Source organism: Delphinus delphis, chromosome 17 (genome assembly GCF_949987515.2).
Source record: "Delphinus delphis chromosome 17, mDelDel1.2, whole genome shotgun sequence".
Classification (NCBI taxonomy): Eukaryota; Metazoa; Chordata; class Mammalia; order Artiodactyla; family Delphinidae; genus Delphinus; species Delphinus delphis.
Window position 1 is genome coordinate 20,933,076 of NC_082699.1, and position 21,313 is coordinate 20,954,388.

General features: G+C 36.0%; 1 pseudogene; it reads right to left on the minus strand.

Annotated features, from left to right (window-relative positions):
- Positions 1-799: 799 nt before the first annotated feature.
- On the minus strand, positions 800-3,445 carry LOC132440294 (calcineurin B homologous protein 3 pseudogene; annotated as a pseudogene).
- Between the last annotated feature and the right edge of the window lie 17,868 nt (positions 3,446-21,313).

The following is a 21,313-nucleotide window of genomic DNA, read 5'->3' on the forward strand; positions in this document are numbered from 1 at the left end:
CTCATTTAATTCTCTTTCTTGTAAAAGATCCTCTATGCTCAAGGCTTTCCTCCATAAAGTCATCAGGGGTCCAGGCTTGGTCTACCTTGATGCTAGTAACCCTCAATACCTAGCTTTCGTCTTCTGGTTTGAAATGCTTATTCCAGGTGCTGCCATTTTATCCCCATTCCAGCTACAGAAGGAAGAAATATAAAGACATGGTTATTTGTGTTAAGGGTACTAACTAGAAATTGTACATGTAACTTTTGCTCCTATGCTATGGAACAGAATTAGACACATGACCACACTCAGCTGCAGGTAATCTGGAGAAATGTAGTCTTTCCATGGGTAGCCAAGTACTCAACTAAAAATTCTATTAATATAGAAGAAAAAATATATTAGGGGACATATAGTAAACACTGCTATAGTCTACACTTTTCTTCTCTTAAATATCCATTTGTAACCTCCTTCTCATGCATCTGAATGTACTTGCCTTTTTTTCAGGGAATCAACCTCAATGCCCCATCCAGTTACTGTATCCTACTCAAAGTCTAGGATCTCTGGAAAATGTGCAGTCCTACTGGTTAGGTCTGAATTTGGCTTATCATGGCCCAGCATCCTCTAAAGTAAAAGACAAATTATCTGTCTTCCTCTTGTCACCCACTCCATAGCCAACACTCATATCCAATATGTATATATAATAAGAACATATCAACAACAAATCTTACAAGAGCTGTAGCAAAAAGATGCCAGCTACTCCAGGCCACCCAGGGAGGCTGCCCCATTGCAAGTGTAGTTTCTTCGGGGGGTAGGCAGTGGGTCAGTGACAAAAGGTGATGGTTTCCATGCTAAGGAAGGAGATGTGCATGTTGGTCTTGCTGTCTACCCCATGATCAGAGCTTCAAGGAGTCATCAAAGGTGATCTCTTCAGACACCTGATCAGGCTCTACCTGCCACATGCAGATTCTGGCTGACTCTATCATCGCCCCCTCTGCATAGGAGTGAGTGGAATCATTCTTAGTGTGAGGGTTTCTGGAGAGAAGCTCCTCAACCACATTTTGATAGTCTTCCAGACTGATGCATCATTCCCTGTCTGAGTCATACACACAGAACAAAACTCTTAGCTTCTTTTCAGTGCACCTGCACCTGATCCTCCTCCATGGGTTGGAAGTAAGACATGGTAATCAGGAAACTCTAGAATTAATCTCCTGGACCAGGCCACTGAGCCCCTTGCACATATTAATATTGTCAAAGAAGGCAGATGGCTATTTGGATTGTATTTGGTTGAGTTCCAGGCCTGGGACTTTGTTGAAGTTCTCCTTAGGAATGGTGGGCTGATCTCCACTCAGCTTCTTAAACCTCCACTAGAACTGCTGGATCTAGTCTGCTGAGAAGCCTGTCTTGTCCATAAGTTCCCACACATCCTCAGATTGGAGGAGGGAAGTGCCTATGGTGCTCCTGGCAGGGGCTGTGGGAAATGGCTTACTCACAGGGCTGGGACTGGCATTGGCTCTGCAGCATCTGGTTAGGCCTTGGGTCCAACATGGGTGAGGGTGTCAGGGATGGGTCTGAGCCACAGGTCAAGCAGCTTGGGAAAAGAAAAAAAAAATATATTCATCTAAATAGGAAAGAAAGAAGTAAAACTGTCACTATTTGCAGATAACATAATATTATGCATTGAAAACCCTGAAGATTCCACCAAAACTCTATTAGAACTAATAAACAAATTGAGTAAAGTTGTAAGATACAAAATCAACATAAAAAAGCTGTTGTGTTTCTACACAATAACAAGACAATCAGAAAGATAAATTAATAAAACAATCTCATTTACAACTCTACCAAGAAAAAAAAGAAACTAGGTATATATTTATTGGAGGAAGTGATAGACCTGCACAATGAAAACTATAAGACATTGATGAAAGAAACTGGAGAATTATTATTGTTAAAATAACCATACTACTCAATGCACAGACTCTAAAAGTCAAAGCAATCTTGAGAAAGAACAAAGCTAGAGGCATCACACGTCCTGATTTCAAACTATATTACAAAACTATAGTAATCAAAACAGTGTGGTATTAGCATAAAAACAGACACATAGATTAACGGAAAACAAGAGGAGCCTAGAAATAAATCCACTCATATATGGTTAAATAATTTATAGCAATGGGGCCAAGGACATGCAATGGTGAAAAAAAGTCTCTTCAATAAAAGGTGGTGGGAAAACTGGACAGCCACACACAAAAGAATAAAACATAACCCCTATTTTACATTATATATACAAATTACCTGAAAATGGATTAAAGACTTGAACATAAGACCTGAAACCATAAACCTTCTAGAAGAAAACATAGGTGGTAAGTTCCTTGACATTAGTCTTGGTAATGATTTTTTTTTTTAAATTAACACCAAAAACAAAGGAAACAAAATCAAAAACAAACAAGTGAATAAGCAAGTGGGACTATGTAAAACGGGAAAGCTTCTGCACAGCAAAGGAAACCATCAAAAAGAAAAGCAACCTACCGAATAGGAGAAAATATTTACAAATCATCTATCTGATAAGAGATTAATATTCAAAATACATAAAGAACTCATACAACTTAATATCGAAAGAAAAACAAAACACCAAAAAACAATCTGATTAAAAAATGGGCAGAGGAGCTGAATAAACATTTTTACAAATAAGACATATAGATATATGGCTAATAGGTACATGAAAATGTGCTCAGTATCACTAATTATCAGAGAAATACAAATCAAAGCCACATTGAGATACACCTCACCCCTGTTAGGATGACTATTATCAAAAAGGCAAGAAATAACAAGTGTTGGCAAGAATGTGGAGAAAAGGAAACTGTTGTGCACTGCTGGAGAAAACGTAAATTGGTTCAGTCACTATGGAAAACAGTATGGAGGTTCTTAAAAATTTAAAAATAAAAGTATCTTATAATCCAACAATTCCACTTCTGGTACTTATCTGAAGGAAACAAAAACATTAATTCAAAAAGATGCATGCACCCCGGTATTCATAGCAGGGTTATTCACAATGGCCAAGACATGGAAGCAGCCTAGGTGTCCATCAATGGATGAATAAAGAAATATATATGTGTGTGTGTGTGTGTGTGTATACATGTGTGTGTGTGTGTGTGTGTGTGTGTGTGTGTGTATAATTCAGTAATAAAAAAGAGAAGGAAATCTTGCCATTTGTGACAATGTGGATGAACCTTGAGGGCATTATATTAAGTAATTTTAGTCAGAGAAAGACAAATACCATATGACCTCACTTACAAATGAAATCTGAAACAAACATACCAAAATAAAAAATAAAAATGAACTCACAGATATAGAGAACATATTGGTGGTTGCCTGAGGTAGAGGGTGGAGAGTAAGCAAAATGGTTGAAGGTGGTCAAAAGGTACAAACTTCCAGTTATAAAATCAATAAGTCCTGCGGATATAATGTACAGCATAGTGACAATAGCTAATAATACTGTACTGTATATTTGAAAGTTCCTAAGAGAGTTGTTCTCATCACAAGAAAAAATTCTGTAACTATGTAAAGTGATGGATTTCAACTAGATTTATTGTGATGATCATTTCACAATATGTGCGAATATCAAATTATTATTTGTACACTTGAAACTAATAAAATATTATACATCAATTATATCTCAATACAAAATTTGGGGGATTGTGTAATGGGGCAACAAACAACCCCCCAAATTTCAGTAGCTTATCACAACACAAATTTATTTCTCTGTCATGGAGAGCCTAATTGAGATGTTCCTCGCCTAAAGCTTTCCTTCAAGCAGAGACGGAGACTTGGAGATTTGGGCTAATTTAATTTTGAGGGGCTGCCATCTTAAACAGATGGTCCTTGAGGTCACTATAGATCAAAAACAAACAAGCAAAGAAACAAACCAAATGCCGAAAACAAACAAATAAAAACGTTCCCATGCAGAGTACTGAAGAACGGGAACACATAACAGTCTCTTTTTCAGATTATGTTAAGTCATTATTTCTGCTAAGTATTTCAGAGATCAAAGCCATAAATTATTTGAAAGCAGAGATATATGATAGCTATTCAATATAGGTAAATTCACCATTTTCCCTTGAAATATTAACATGAAAGATGCGACACTAAACCAGTCTCAATGATGCCCCATTTGTCAGGTTAGCTACATTCTGTTGACAGTTGTCAGCTGATAAACTAAATCAGGATCCCAAATTTTTTGACACAACACAGATTTTATGAAGGTAAAAGTTAAAGAAGCAGGTTATAACCACAAATATTGATCAGAAAGTTACTTGATAATTTATGTAATAATATATTTTACATAACTATAAGAAATAGAAGCAGGTTACAAATGAAGTAGAAAAATAGTCTTATATTGAAACTTTGGAATAATTCATGCTTAAAAGGAAAATCTAAAAAACACTATTTTGGAATTACATTTTTATAAATTTTTATTTATATATACTGTTCTCCCTAAGAATTGAGACCTCCATACCTTTGTGTTAATAAGTCATTTTGCTTCCACTATCCTTTTAATATTTTAATATTTTATGGCAGCATGGTTAGGCCCCATCTCCTCAGAGAAGCAAAATAGTGTAGAATCTTAGAGCACTGATTCTCCAACTAGACCATCTCTTTCATATCTAGGCTCTACAATATCTTATCTTTGCAAATTTAGACATGTTATTTAGTCTCCCCTTGGATTGGGATGAAGTAACTACACAGCCCCAAACAATCCATTAGCAATTATTCTCAGACCAGATAATTGGTACTGAACGACTCTTAGATGGAAGAATTAGGCATGTTTCTTAGCTGTCTGTGCGTGAAAGGACTGATAATCTTTTAACAGCTTCAAGCAAACCCACAGCCATCAGAGTCCAGAGGCTGACTTCGGGGGACACGGATTTGGGAAATCCCAGGAGGAAATTTCTGGGAATTTTCTAGTGGAGAAGGAGGGAGGTCTCAGACTCTAGTTCCTCTCTCTTGCCCTCTTCCCTCTTGGGCTCAGTAGAAGCACTGGAGACCTTCTGCCAACTTCCTGAGCTCTGCCTGGAAATGGTCACCCAGCACTGGTTGGGGACAAGGGATAAACAGTGGTCACCAGCCACACGTAGGAGCCAGGGCCCGAAAGACAGGCAAGCTCTGGCCACGGGGGCCACTTCTTACCCTCCCAGCTCGCAAGGGGGTCACTCTTTCCTCTAATCTGTCAGTGCAGTACCTGTGCTCCTGTAGGTGGAAAGGTGAGTCCTCCACACATTCCTGGCTGGGGTCCTCCAGCCTGCTTTTTCTCTGCTGCTCCACCACACTGTGCACCTTTTCTTATTTTGGTGAAGCCCCCTTCCTCGAATTAAAGTCTCTTCTTGCCCCTTTGGGGCTACATGAAAAAAAAAACTAAAAAGAAAATTACTCAAATTTCACAAATTATTACCTACACTTTAGAAAACTACACTTGTTTCCCTTAGGATTGTAGACACTTACATAAGAGTGGTAAATGTACTTTTTTTAACTCAAGCAATATTCAACTATCTGTTCAACTCCTAATCTTTGTGTATCAGGTGACATGTATTTTTTTTTATCTAAGACCATCTGTTGACAAAAAATATTTTAATTAATTTGTTAACTTTAGAATGACATTTATTTTCAAATAATCTTGATATATTTTTTATGTGCTATACATTTTTTTAAAAGTTTAAGACCATAATTTGATACTGAGGTAAAATGATGCATATAAGTTGCAGGGGTTTTTTGTACATTTTCTCTTACAGAAAAAACACATGTTGACAGAAAACTTCATTCATTTACTTATGAATTTGTATTGATCTTTGTGTTTTATATATAATAGGTAACATTTATTGAGGGCTTGCTATTTGTTATAAATGTTTTCAGCACTTTAATGGGCTACCTCATTTTATTTTATGACAATTTTATCTGGTAAAATATTATTCCCCTTTACTTGGGAAGTGAGGCCCAAGGTCATATAGTTATAAAACAGACCACACTCCCTCAGATGTTTCAGCCATGAATTATCTATGCTTACTGTAAGTCAGGAAAACCTAGGTAACTATTTCCTGCCCCATAGTACAGAAGAAAGTGGCAGAGGTTTAGAGTGTGGCATTGTAGTGCCTTACAGTTTAATTTTCTAACACAACTCTAAGTTTCTCCAAAGAGTTGTCCAGCTGCATAAAATTCCCACTTGAACTTTCCTCAGGGAAGCTAATATGAGTGCTCTGTCTACATGGCTGTTTGTGTATGGCCCTGAGCTTTCTTGTACATCAGACTTTTAGGAACAGCTGAAAAAATCAGGAGACAACTGGGATCCTTTGATAGGTGCTGATGATGAGAGAACCACTGCTAGAAGAGGCCATTACTCTTCACAGAAGCCCTACTGGGAACTGCAGAAGGCCTCTAGGAGTGAATACCAACAAGACTTAAGACCAGAAATAACTGCCACGTATGTAAGTGGGATGTACTATGGCTCTGATAATGTAAGGAGCAGACTTTATTTCTTCAGTCTCTTCTGTTTCCAAACTGTAGGAATGGATCTGATATTAGATGCTGAGAACTTAGCTTTAATAAACGTAGTCTTTTAATGTGTTCTCATTTAAATACTTTTTCACCCCATGATGGTGTATGCTGGGAAAGGGAACATGCTGGATGAATAGAAAAATGGGAGTGGCAAATCAGCAAACTGGAAAATCTGTTTTTGTTTTTTTTTAATTGTCTTACCTCAAAGTGAGGCCAGTCCTACTACTATATCTCCTCTTTCAAAATTAATATATGATACTGATCCTCACAGTATTATAATATATCAAGTGCAATTTATGAAAAGATGATAGAATGTCTTCTTTAGACTATTCATGTCATTTTATTTATTTATTTCATATGACATTCTTCATGTTTCACCTTATTAGATAAACTTTAATCTAGTAGGTAATGAAAAACATTACCTACCATGGAAATTTGATCTGATATGTTGGGAAGAACATTGAATATTGATTGGGAGATTAGTCATAGTAATTTGAATCTTAAAGTAGTGTAAAATATTTTTACATTATATTCATTTATTCATAAACTATACATTTATTGAGCACTTACTCTGTACCAGGCATTTTGGTAGATGATAACCAAAAGAAGAAATGTTTCTGCCCTCAAAGAGCTTGCAGTTTATTAGAAAAAGCATATTTAAACAGTTTCAGAATAATAAAGTTAATACTAAAATAGAAATACTGTATGTACTAGACAGGTACCTAAATGAGAGAACACTCAATTCTTCCCTGGAGAGGAAAGGCTCAGAAAAATAATGCAGGGATGATGCAATACAACATATGATTTAAAATGCCAACTTTAAAAATTAGTTTATTTGTGTGGGTTTGTCCTTTAAAATATGAGAGATGTAAAGAAAATAGATCTATAAACCAAATATGATTAAAAATATCCAAAGTTCTTCTTGTGAGAGTATCTAAATCATGGTACTGAATTTAATTAAATAAGAAAATATGTTCAATTTGAAGGGCTAATCTGTGCAACTTCATAAGGTTTAAAAATTTTTAGGCATGATGGAAAGCTGTTTCATAATGGAGGAAAGTGGGAAAAAACTTTATTGATGTTATTCCATTGACTTTTGATTTTCCATCAATTTTGTTAATGTATTAGCATTTAGTCCTATTTTTGCTCCTTTAATTTTTTTTCTTTTAGTTGTTTAAAAATGTTTTTCTATTTGATTTATTTACAGAATTTTGAGTATATTAAACTTAAATACTATTTTCTGTATTTATCCTGTTTTAATTTTATAGAGATTCTTGACTATGTAGGCTAACATCACAAACAGTTTTTGCAAGTTCTTAACCATTATTTCTTGCCATAAAATTTCTGTTCTTTTTGTTTCTCTTTTCCTTCTAGGATTCCATTTACATGTATGTTTAACATTTTCACTGGTTCCCTTATTTATTTATTTTTATCCCATTTTCCATTGTTTTGCCTCTTTGTGCTTCAGTCAACAATTTTCTTAGTATTTTCCAGTGCATTATTTTCTAGTTAACTAATCTTTTCTCCAGCTGTGTCTAATATGTTTTGAAACTCATGTATGGAATTGAGTGTGATGCTCCTTTCAGCTTCTAAAAATGTGTTGAAATCTCTTTGCCCACTGATAATATAGATCTTGTCCTCTTTATGTATGTTTTACTTAAATAAAATTTTATTAAAGTTTAAGTTCTATGATGACTCTTTTCCTTATGAAAAAGTATCCATTCATCACTGAAATAAATAGTAGTATGTATCTAAGGCTTTAGAATTATATTTTCATAGGTGACTTGGGGAACTGTGTTCAATAATATAGACAGCATCTCTGCATTCATTTGCATTTCTAAACTTTCCATTGTCTTTATTTCAATAGTCAGAAGTTTCATTTAACATCAAAAGTTACATTGGAAATTGCTGAATAAATTTTAAAATCCTTTGTATTCTGTTTTATATTGTTGATACCTAATAGGGAAAATATTCTTAATAAATTTTAGTGTTATCTGGTAGTATAATGTAGGGAAGTACTACTTTATGTATGAAATTAGGAAGCCTAATAATGTATATAAACAACACTCAATACTCAATAGGTTTTAAATAATAACTTGAATAGATATGTCCCATTTACTTTTAAGATTTCTTTCTTTACATTTTGATATATATGCATTGCATATATGCATAGCCAATACATATATAATGGATAGATAGATAGATAGATAGACAGATAGTTGGATATAGATATACAGATATAGATATATAGAGAGATATAATGTTGATGGATAATGGGACCCCCGGAAAAACTTTTTACTTTCTATTCTCTTAGTAAAGAGAATTTGCTATCATTGACTTATGCACTATTGTTCTGATTCAACAAAACTTTTTCCCACAATTTTATCCTATGAATTTATTTCAACTGGTCTCCAATTTGAAGAGTACATTTGAAATAACAGGGTAAAAATAAAATAAAATTTATTAATTAAAACAAAATGTATAACTTTGCATTCCAATTCCCATTCTAATTCCATATAGTGATAGTAAAATAAAACCTAATTAAGATTGAAATCACATTCTCCCTCTCCATTTACCACATTTGGGTAAAAATTGTGTGGATTAGTCTGTTGTATTTACTCTACATTGCTCCAAAACTCCAAGAAATTCTCTCTGGAAGGTGATTCAGAACTGAACATGCTTCTAATTAAAAAAAAAAAAAAATCTAAGAAGTTTTTTTTTTGTGTGTGCCTTACTAATTTTTAGGTGCTATAGAAAAATATGTCACTTCTCTTCCCACCACAAAGAACTTACAGTATAATTATGGAAATAAGACTAAGAATGACAACAAAGTCAGGTAACTAATTCCAATAGAATTAGGTTCTAATCATTTTCATTGTGTTTTAATTGTACTTCGATACCAGAAGAGAAAAAGAGTAATACCAAGTGATATATTACAAATATTAAATAAGTCTGTGAAGAGGTTATGGAATTTAAACTTAGATCTTGCATTTCAAAAAACAGTGAAAATGATACTCTTCAGCAGGGCACAGTTGGGGATATTGTGCTTCTCAAAGCTTTACCTGTCCTACAAACAAAGCATGTGAGACATGAATTGGCTGAGATCATTTTCAAAGTGGGAAAAGTCATGGATCTAGTGACCATAAAACCCAGCTCAGAAACTACCTTTTCAGAGTCCAGTCAGTTTGAAAACCACTCTCATAACCAAAAATCAGGAAGAACTAGGTATCTCTTCAACACAGTGAAGGGGGATTGGAAGACAGAGCCAAAGGAAAAGAGTTATAAGTTTGCTTTACGGAAAAATTTTTCTAAATTTCATCACAAACTGTCCAATTTATCTTCCGGTATTTATGAGATAGCTAAAAATAAATGAAGTAAAGTTCTTGCTAAAATTTTTCATAAAAATAGATGGTGAAGAATTTTATAACCTCTGACTGTGTAGGAATGATATAAACCATAAAAGTAAGACTGGAAGGGGACAGAAACTGGAAGATACAATAATTAGTCCAGTTTTCTCATATTTTATAATAAGTAATCATTTTATGATCAAGTATTATATCAAAATGTTAAAAGTATTAATACAAGAATGACTATATATTTAAAGATACTAAGTAGACTTATTAAATAATTCAATATAGTTGAAATCATGTAGTAGGTGTTACAAGCACTTACTCATATCTTGCTCACATCTCCTTCTTGGTACCAGCAGGAGTACTGTCTCCTTCCTAAGATTTAGTTTATGGCAAGAAGGATATCAACAGAAATGACTGCTGTCACTTCTGGGCTGACACATTGAATTCCTGCTTCAGACTCCTCCATGTTCCCCTCCCCTGCAGAGTGGACCAGAAGCATTATGTTGAGAAGTAAGTGCCACAAGATTGAAGCAGCCTGAGATTCTGAGCTGCCACATGGAGAATAGCTGCTTTGGAGAGATGCCCAGACTGTAAGGTACTTTTTGCAAGACACAAACTTTGTTGTCAAAATGTCACTGAAATGTTGTGTTCTTTTTACTGCAGTATAACCTAGTCTTTTCTGATTGACACAAAATAAGCAGTGGTTGGGACATAGTAGAAGAGGAAGTTCAATAGAGCTTGTTTAAAGATTTAGATAACTAAGAATATGGCTAAAAGTAATACCTATAAAGAAAACCTCTAGAAAATGTATAAACATTCCAAATTATCAGGAAAAAACCCCACAAACATGCATAAAAGAAAACACTGTTTACATAGTGAAATATTTTAAAAAGCAGTGGGAGAAAATAATGACATAATTAACCAAACATATATATTATTTAAATAAATGTAAATAGGCTTAACTCAAACGTTTAAAGTAAAAATTTTTATTAGAACAAAACCTAGTAATATATTGTATACAAAAATATACACATTGCAAAATAACCCAGAAAAGCCAAATATGGAAAAGGTGGATCTAGCCAGCCAAGGTAAATGTAAATAAACAAAAATCCAAAAGTGGGATTAGCAATATTGAATCAGAAAAGAAAAAACTTCAGGGCAAGACATAATTAAATGAAGAAAAATTTAAAAATAATAAAATTTACAACAAAGATCAAAGAAAATATTCATTCATCAAATAAAACAGTAAGAGCCAAATCATCAGGAAATCCAGAGAAAAAGACAGAAACACATTTGTAACAGGAAACTAATTCTTTTCCATTTTACGTTAAATTAAATTTAAAACAAAAATAAACATGTAAACAGTATAAATAATATTATTAATATATACTTATAATTTTTAAGTTCTGTATATTGATATAGAAAATATTCTTTTAAAAATGCTATTAACTTTGAAATTTGGTCATGTATAATGTCATCAAGCATTTCAATCAACTTTGGAAAGTCAAATTTTTATGTACTATACCTCTGATTTAATTTAAGAGAGCACAAAGTTATATGGGAAAATATAAAAAGTATAATGTCCAAAGCTTAAAAACTATATGTATATGTGTGTGTGTGTGTAAACATATATTTAACAACTTTATTAAGTTGTATTTTAAATAGCACAAAACTAATGCATTTCAAGTGTACAATTCAATGATTTTTTTTAACTTTATTGGCAGCTTTAATAATCACCATAAATAATCCTTAGAGTATTTTCACATCTCCCAAAAGGATTCCTCATGCCCATTTACAGTTCAGCCTGGTTCCCACACAGATTCCCACTTCTAGTCCCCAGCACCCACTAATCTACTTTCTATCTCTATAAAATTGCCTTCAGGACTGGACCTTCAAGATGGTGCAGGAGTAAGACATGGAGATCACCTTCCTCCCCACAAATACATCAGAAATACATCTATGCATGGAGCAACTCCTACAGAACACCTACTGAACTCTGGCAGAAGACCTCAGACTTCCCAAAAGGCAAGAAACTCCCCATGTACCTGGGTAGGGCAAAAGAATAAAGGAAAAACAGAGACAAAAGAATAGGGACGGGCCCTCACCTTGGGGAGGGAGCTGTGATGGAGGAAAATTTCCACACACTGGGAAGCCCCTTCACCGGCAGAGACAGGGGTGGAGGTTGCGGGGGGTGGGGGAGGAAGCATCGGAGCCACGGAGGAGAACACAGCAATAGGGGTACAGAGGGCAAAGTGGAGAGATTCCTGCACAGAGGATCAGTGCCAACCAGCACTCACCAGCCAGAGAGCCTTATCTGCTCACCCACCGGGTCGGGTTGGGGCTGGGAGCTGAGGCTCAGGCTTCGGAGGAGGTCAGGTCCCAGGGAGAGGACTGGGGTTGGCTGCATGAATACAGCCTGAAAGGGACTAGTACACCACCGCTAGCTGGGAGGGAGTCCAGGAAAAACTCTGGAACTGCCGAAGAGGCAAGAGACCATTGTTTCAGGGTGCGCGAGGAGAGGGGATTCAGAGCATTGCCTAAAAGAGCTCCAGAGACGGGTGTCCACGGACACCAGAGACAGAGACGGGCATGAAATGCTAAGACTGCTGCTGCAGCCACCAAGAAGCTTGTGTGCAATCACAGGTCACTATCCACACCTCCCCTCCCAGAAGACTGTGCAGCCCGCCACTGCCAGGGTCCTGTGATCCAGGGACAACTTCCCAGGAGAACACACAGCACACCACATGTTGTTGCAACGTTATGCCGGCCTCTGCCGCCACAGGCCTGGCCCACATTCCACATCCCTCTCCCCCCCCACCCCCCGGCCTGAGTGAGGCAGAACCCCCGTACACGCAAAGGCGGGGCAAAATCCAAAGTTGAAACCCAGGAGCTGTGTGAACAAAGAAGAAAAAGGGAAATCTCCCCCAGCAGTCTCAGGAGCAGTGGATTAAATCCTTACAATCAACTTGATGTAGCTTGCATCTGCTGAATACGTGAATAAACAAGGAATCATACCAAAATTGAGACGGTGGACTTTGGGAGCAACTGTAGACCTGGGGTTTGCTTTCTGCATCTAATTGGTTTCCGTTTTTATGTTTATCTTAGTTTAATATGTAGAGTTTATTATTATTGGTAGATTTGTTTATTGATTTGGTTGCTCTCTTCTTTTTTTAAAAAAATTGTATATATATAAATATATACTTTATTCCTTTTTCTCTTTTTGTGAGTGTGTATGTTTCTTTGTGTGATTTTGTCTGTATAGCTTTGCTTTTACCATTTGTCCTAGCATTCTGTCTGTCCATTTCTTTTTTTAATTACATTGAATTTTTTTATTTTTAATAATTTATTTTTTTATTTTAATATCTTTAATTTTCTTTTATTTCTTTCTTCTTTCTTTCTTTCTTTCTTTCTTTCTTTCTTTCTTTCTCTCTCTCTCTCTTTCTTTCTTTCTTTCTTTCTTTCTTTCTTTCTTTCTTTCTTTCTTTCTCTGTTTCTTTCCTTTTCTCTCACTTTTCTTCTGAGCTGTGTACTGAGAGAGTCTTCGTGCTCAGCCAGGTGTCAGGCTTGTGTCTCTGAGGTGGGAGAACCAAGTTCAGTCCATTGGTCCACTGGAGACCTCATGGCTCCACGTAATATCAAACAGCAAAAGTTTTTCCAGAGATCTCCATCTCAACACAAAGACCCAGCTCCACTCAATGACCAGCAAGCTCCAGTGGTGGATACCCTATGCCAAACAATTAGCAAGGCAGGAATAAAACCCCACCCATAAGCAGAGAGGCTGCCTAAAATCATAATAAGGACATAGGCATCCCAAAACACACCATCGGATGCAGTCCTGCCCATCAGAAAGACAAGATCCAGCCTCATCCACCAAAACACAGGCACCATTCCCCTCCACAAGGAAGCCTACATAACCCACTGAAACAACCTTACCCAAAGACAACAAAAACAACCTTACCCAAAGACAACAAAAACAATGGGAACTATGAACCTGCAGCCTGTGAAAAGGAGACCCCAAATACAGTAAGTTAAGCAAAATGAGAAGACAAAGAAATACACAACAGTTGAAGGAGCAAGGTAAAAACCCACCAGAACAAAAATATGAAGAGGAAATAGACAGTCTACCTGAAAAAGAATTCAGAATAATGATAGTAAAGATGATCCAAAATCTTGGAAATAGATTGGAGAAAATACAAGAAATGTTTAACAAGGACCTAGAAGAACTGAAGAGCAAACAAACAGTGATGAACAACACAAGAAATGGAATTAAAAATTCTCTACAAGGAATCAATAGCAGAATAACTGAGGCAGAAGAACAGATAAGAAACCTGGAAGATAAAATAGTGGAAATAACTACTGCAGAGCAGAATAAAGAAAAAACAATGAAAAGAATTGAAGAGAGTCTCAGAGACCTCTGGGACAACATTAAATGCACCAACATTTGAATTATAGTGGTCCCAGAAGAAGAAGAGATAAAGAAAGGGACTGAGAAAATATTTGAAGAGATTATAGTTGAAAACTTCCCTAATATGGGAAAGGAAATAGTCAAGTCCAGGAAGCACAGAGAGTCCCATAAAGGATAAATCCAAGGAAAAACACTCCAAGACACATATTAATCAAACTATCAACAGTTAAATACCAAGAAAAAATATTAAAAGCAGCTAGGACAAAAAAAAAAATAACAAATAACATACAAGGGAATCCCCATAAGGTTAAGAGCTGATCTTTCAGCACAAACTCTGCAAGCCGGAAGGGAGTGGCAGGACATATTTAAAGTGATGAAAGGGAAAAACCTATAACCAATATTACTCTACCCAGCAAGGATCTCATTCAGATTTGATGGAGAAATTAAAACCTTTACAGACAAGCAAAAGCTAAGAGAATTCAGCACCATCAAACCAGCTTTACAACAAATGCTAAAGGAACTTCTCTAGGAAGGAAGCACAAAAGAAGGAAAAGGCCTACAATAACAAATGCAAAACAATTAAGAAAATGGTAATAAGAACCTACATACTGATAACTACCTTAAATGTAAATGGATTAAATGCTCCAACCAAAAGACATAGACTGGCTGAATGGATACAAAAAGAAGACCTGTACATATGCTGTATACAAGTGACCCACTTCAGACCTAGGGACACAAACAGACTGAAAGTGAGGGGATGGAAAAAGATATTCCATGAAAATGGAAATGAAAACAAAGCTGGAGTAGAAATTCTCATATCCAACAAAATAGAGTTTAAAATAAAGAGTATTATAAGAGCCACTACATAATGATCAAGGGGTCAATCCAAGAAAAATATATAGCAACTGTAAATATATACACACCCAACATAGCAGCACCTCAATATATAAGGCAAAATGTAACAGCCATATAAGGGGAAATCAACAGTAACAGAATCATAGTAAGGGACTTTAACACCCCACTTTCACCAAAGGATAGATCATCCAAAATGAAAATAAATTAGGAAACACAAGCTTTAAATGACACATTAAACAAGATGGACTTAACTGATATTTATAGGACATTCCACCCAAAAACAACAGAATACACTTTCTTCTGAAGTGCTCATGGAACATTCTCCAGGATAGATCATATCTTGGGTCACAAATCAAGACTTGATAAATTTAAGAAAATTGAAATTGTATCAAGTATCATTTCTGACCACAGCACTATGAGACTAGATATCAATTACAGGAAAAAACCTGTAAAAAATACAAACACATGGAGACCAAAAAATACACTACTAAATAACCAAGAGATCACTGAAGAAATCAAAGAGAAATCAAAAAATACCTAGAAACAAATGACAATGAAAACACGATGACCCAAAACCTATGGGACGGAGCAAAAGCAGTTTTAAGAGGGAAGTTTATAGCAATACAATCCTACCTCAAGAAACAAGAAACATCTCAAATAAATAATCTAACCTTACACCTAAAGCAGTTAGAGAAAGAAGAACAAAAAATCCCCAAATTTAGCAGAAGGAAAGAAATCATAAAGATCAGATAAGAAATAAATGAAAAAGAAATGAAGGAAAGGATAGCAAAGATCAATAAAACTAAAAGTCTGGTTCTTTGAGAAGATAAACAAAATTGATAAACCATTAGTCAGACTTATCAGGAAAAAAGGGATAAGACTCAAATCAATAGAATTAGAAATGAAAAAGATGTAACAAGTGACAATGCAGAAATACAAAAGATCATGAGAGGTTACTACAAGCAACTATATGCCAATAAAATGTACAACCTGGAAGAAATGGACAAATTCTTAGAAAAGCACAACCTACTGAGACTGAACCAGGAAGAAATAGAAAATAGAAACAGGCCAATCACAAGAATTGAAATTCAGACTGTGATTAAAAATCTTCCAACAGGGGCTTCCTTGGTGGCGCAGTGGTTGAGAGTCTGCCTGCCAATGCAGGGGACATAGGTTCATGCCCCAGTCTGGGAAGGTCTCACATGTCGCGGAGCGGCTGGGTCCGTGAGCCATGATTGCTGAGCCTGTGTGTCCCGAGCCTGTGCTCCACAATGGGAGAGGCCACAACAGTGAGAGTCCCGCGTACAGCAAAAAAAAAAAAAAAATCTTCCAACAAACAAAAGCCCAGGACCAGATGACTTCACAGGCAAATTCTATCAAACATTTAGAGAAGAACTAACATCTATCCTTCTCAAACTCTTCCAAAATATAGCAGAGGGAGGAACAATCCCAAACTCATTCTACGAGGCCACCATGACCCTGATACCACAACCAGACAAAGATGTCACAAAGAAAGAAAACTGCAGGCCAACAACACAGATGAACATAGATGCAAAAATCCTCAACAAAATACTCGCTAACAGAATCCAGTAGCACATTAAAAGGATCATACACCATGATCAAGTGAGGTTTAGCACAGGAATGCAAGGATTCTTCAATATATGCAAATCAGTCAATGTGATACACCATATTAACAAATTGAAGGAGGAAAACTATATGATCATCTCAATAGATGCAGAAAAACTATTGACAAAATTCAACACTGATTTATGATAGAAAAGCCTCCAGAAAGTAAGAATGAAGGGAACTTACCTGAACATAATAAAGGCCATATATGAGAAACCCACAGCCAACATCGTTCTCAATGGTGAAAAACTAAAACCATTTCCTCTAAGATCAGGAACAAGAAAATGTTGTCCACTCCCACCACTATTATTCCACATAGTTTTAGAAGTTTTAGCCACAGCAATCAGAGAAGAAAAAGAAACTAAAGGAAGCCAAATTGGAAAAGAAGAAGTAAAGCTGTCACTGTTTTCAGATGGCATGATACTATACATAGAGAATCCTAAAGAAGCTACCAGAAAACTAGTAGAGCTAATCAATGAATTTGGTAAAGTAGCAGGATACAAAATTAATGCACAGAAATCTCTTGCCTTCTTATATACTAGTGATGGAAGATCTGAAAGAGAAATTAAGGAAACACTCCCATTTACCACTGCAGCAAAAAAAATAAAGTATCTAAGAATAAACCTACTTAAGGAGACAAAAGACCTGTATGCAGAAAACTATAAGACACTGACGAAAGAAATTAAAGATGATACAAACAGATGGAGAGACAGATATACCATGTTCTTGGATTGGAAGAATCAACATTGTGAAGATAACTATACTACCCAAAGCAATCTACAGATTCAATGAAACCCCTATCAAACTACCAATGGCATTTTTCACAGAATTAGAAAAAAAAATTTCACAATTTGTATGGAAACACAAAAGACCCTAAATAGCCAAAGCAATCTTGAGAAAGAAAAACTGAGCAGGAGGAATCACGCTCCCAGAATTCAGACTATACTACAAAGCTACGGTATTAAAACAGGATGGTACTGGCACAAAAACCAAAATATACATCAATAAAATAGGATAGAAAGCCCAGAGATAAACCCACACACATATGGTCACCTTGTTTTTGATAAGGCAGCAAAAATATACAGTGGAGAAAAGACAGCTGTCTCAATAAGTGGTGCTGGGAAAACTGGACATCTATATGTGAAAGAATGAAATTAGAGCATTCCTTAACACCATACACCAAAATAAACTCAAAATGAATTAAAGGTCTAAATGTAAGCCAGATACTATAAAACTCTTAGAGGAAAACATAGGCAGAACACTCTATGACATAAATCACAGCAAGATCCTTTTTGACCCACCTCCTAGAGAAATTGAAATAAAAATAAACAAATGGGAGCTAAAGAAACTTAAAAGCTTTTGCACAGCAAAGGAAACCATAAACAAGACGAAAAGACAGCCCTCAGATGGGAGAAAATATTTGCAAATGAAGCAAAGGACTAATCTCCAAAATTTACAAGCAGCTCATGCAGCTCAACATCAAAAAAACAAACAACCAAAAATGGGCAGAAGACCTAAATAGACATTTCTCCAAAGAAGATATACAGATTGCCAACAAACACATGAAAGGATGCTCAATATCACTAATCATTAGAGAAATACAAATCAAAACTACAATGAGATATCACCTCTCACTGGTCAGAATGGCCATCTTTAAAATCTACAAACAATAAATGCTGGAGAGGGTATGGAGGAAAGGGAGCCCTCTTGCACTGTTGGTGAGAATGTAAATTGATACAGCCCCTATGGAGAACTGTATGGAGCTTCCTTAAAAAACTAAAAATAAAACACCATACAACCCAGCAATCCCACTACTGGGCATATATCCTGAGAAAACCATAATTCAAAAAGAGTCATGTACCACAATGTTCACTGCAGCTCTATTTACAATAGCCAGGACATGGAAGCAACCTAAGTGTCAATCAACAGATGAATGGATAAAGAAGATGTGGCATATATATATATATATATATATATATATATATATATATATATATATATATATATATAAATACACACACACACACACACACACACACACACACACACACACAATGGAATATTACTCGGCCATAAAAAGAAATGAAATTGAGTTATTTGTAGTGAGGTGGATGGACCTAGATTCTGTCATACAGAGTAAAGTAAGTCAGAAAGAGAAAAACAAATACCGTATGCTAACCTATATATATGTGTAATCTGAAAAAAAAAAATGGTTCTGAAGAACCTAGGGGCAGGACAGGAATAAAGACTCAGATGTAGAGAATGGACTTGAGGACCCAGGGAGTGGGAATGGTAAGCTGGGACGAAGTGAGAGAGTGGCCTAGACATATATACACTACCAAATGTAAAATAGCTAGTGGGCAGTGGCCACATAGCACAGGGAGATCAGCTGGATGCTTTGTGACCACCCAGAGGGGTGGGTTAGGGAGGGTGGGAGGGAAGAGATATGGGGATATATGTGTATGTATCACTGATTCATTTTGTTATACAGCAGAATCTAACATAACCATTGTAAGGCAATTATACTCTAATAAAGAAGTTAAAAAATAAATTGCCCTAGTTGGAAATTTTATGTACCTGTAACCATATGACATGTTGTCTCTTGTGTCTAGCTTCTTAAACTTAGAATAATGTTTTCTGAAGTTAATCCAGGACATAGCCTGGCCAGGAATTCCTTCCTTTTTATTGTTGAGTAGTATTCTATTGTATGGATATACAACACTTTGTCTATTCACTTATCAATTGATGGACATTTAGATTGTTTCCACTTTTTGGCTATTGTGAATAATGCTGCTATGGATATTCATGTGCAAGTCTTTCTGTGGACTTGCATTTTCATATAACCTGGGTATAGACCTACAAGTGTTGGGTTCTATGGTATTTTATGTGTAATTTTTTGAGAAACTTCTAAACTCTTTTCCAAAGTAGCTATACCATCTCATATCCTCCCAGAATTGTATGATATTTTTCCACATTGTCACCACTGTTTGTTATTGTTAGTCTTATTATTTTTATTTATTTATTTATTTATATTTTTGTGGTACGCAGGCCTCTCACTGTTGTGGCCTCTCCCGTTGTGGAGCACAGGCTCCGGACGCGCAGGCTCAGTGGCCATGGCTCACGGACCCAGCTGCTCTGGGGCATGTGGGATCTTCCCAGACCGGGGCATGAACCCGCGTCCCCTGCATTGGCAGGCGGACTCTCAACCACTGCACCACCAGGGAAGCCCTGTTAGTCTTATTTTTGATAGCTGATCTAGTGGATATGAAATTGTATCTTGTAGTTTTAATTTATATTTCTCTAATGATGAACTTGTTATGTACTTATTAGCTCTGATGTGTATTTTTTTTCAAGGCCACCAAGGTATTAGCTTAATCCTGATACTATCTACCAGGAGATAGCATCAGATAGCACAGGTTAAGGGGTCAGTACTACAAGATTGGCCCTCCCCCCCACCCCCCCCCAAACACACTCTTCTGAGGCCAAACACAAGTCCAGGTTGCTACCTGTGTTTCTGACCAAACAGCTATAAGTAGGAGGGTCACACCACCACCTGCTTGGGTTCTATTAATCTACTAGAGTGGACCACAGAATTTAGAGAAACATTTTATATCCATTTATTTTATAAAAGGATATAACTTAGGAACTGGTAGTTGAAAGAGATGCATAAGGCAAGGTATGGTGAAAGGATGCCATGCTTCTATGCTTTCTGGGTGCACCGCTTTCCCCATATCTCCATGTATTCACTGGAAGCTCTCAAAACCCCATCCTTTTTGGTTTTTATGATGACTTCATTACCTAGGTATGGTTGATTAAATCATCAGCCATTGGTGATTGAACTCAATTTCCAGACGTTTTCCCTTCCCTAGAGGTGAGGGTGTGGTGGGATGGGATTGAAAGTCCAACCCACTAATTGCAAAGTGGGTTCCCCTGGCAACCAGACTCCATCCTCAAGTTACCTAGGGGCTTTCCAAAAGTCACCTCAGTAACATTAATAGACCTAATAAACAAGTGAACTATTTTGGAGGAAAATTAAGATAATATAAAATATAAATAATTTTCTAAACCAAACAGGGAAAATTGATATCACACAAATACATGACATACACACTGATAATAGAAATAATCACAGATATAGGGGATGTTACCTAAATCATGAGAGACTAATTTTCTCCATTCTATGTAAGCACATTTACAAACTTGAATGATATATACATATATATATATACATAATTTTTTAGGAAAATGTAAACTGCCACTACCAATCACAGAACAGATAGATAATTTGAACAGATTAATACCATCTAAGAAACAGATTTGTCAAAGAGCTATGCTCAAAAAGTGGACTGTTTCCTAGAGCAGTTTGTTAAGAAAGAGTTAATTCCAAAGCTATATAAAATCCTTTGAAGCACAGAAAAAAGAAGAGAGCTTCTAACTTTTTTTTTATGAAATCGGCAAAATATTGACACCAAACAGTGATAAAAGATGTAGTCCAAAAGATATAGTCCATCAGCTACATAGTCCCCTGCCCCTCCAAAAAAATGAAGAAAAATAAAGA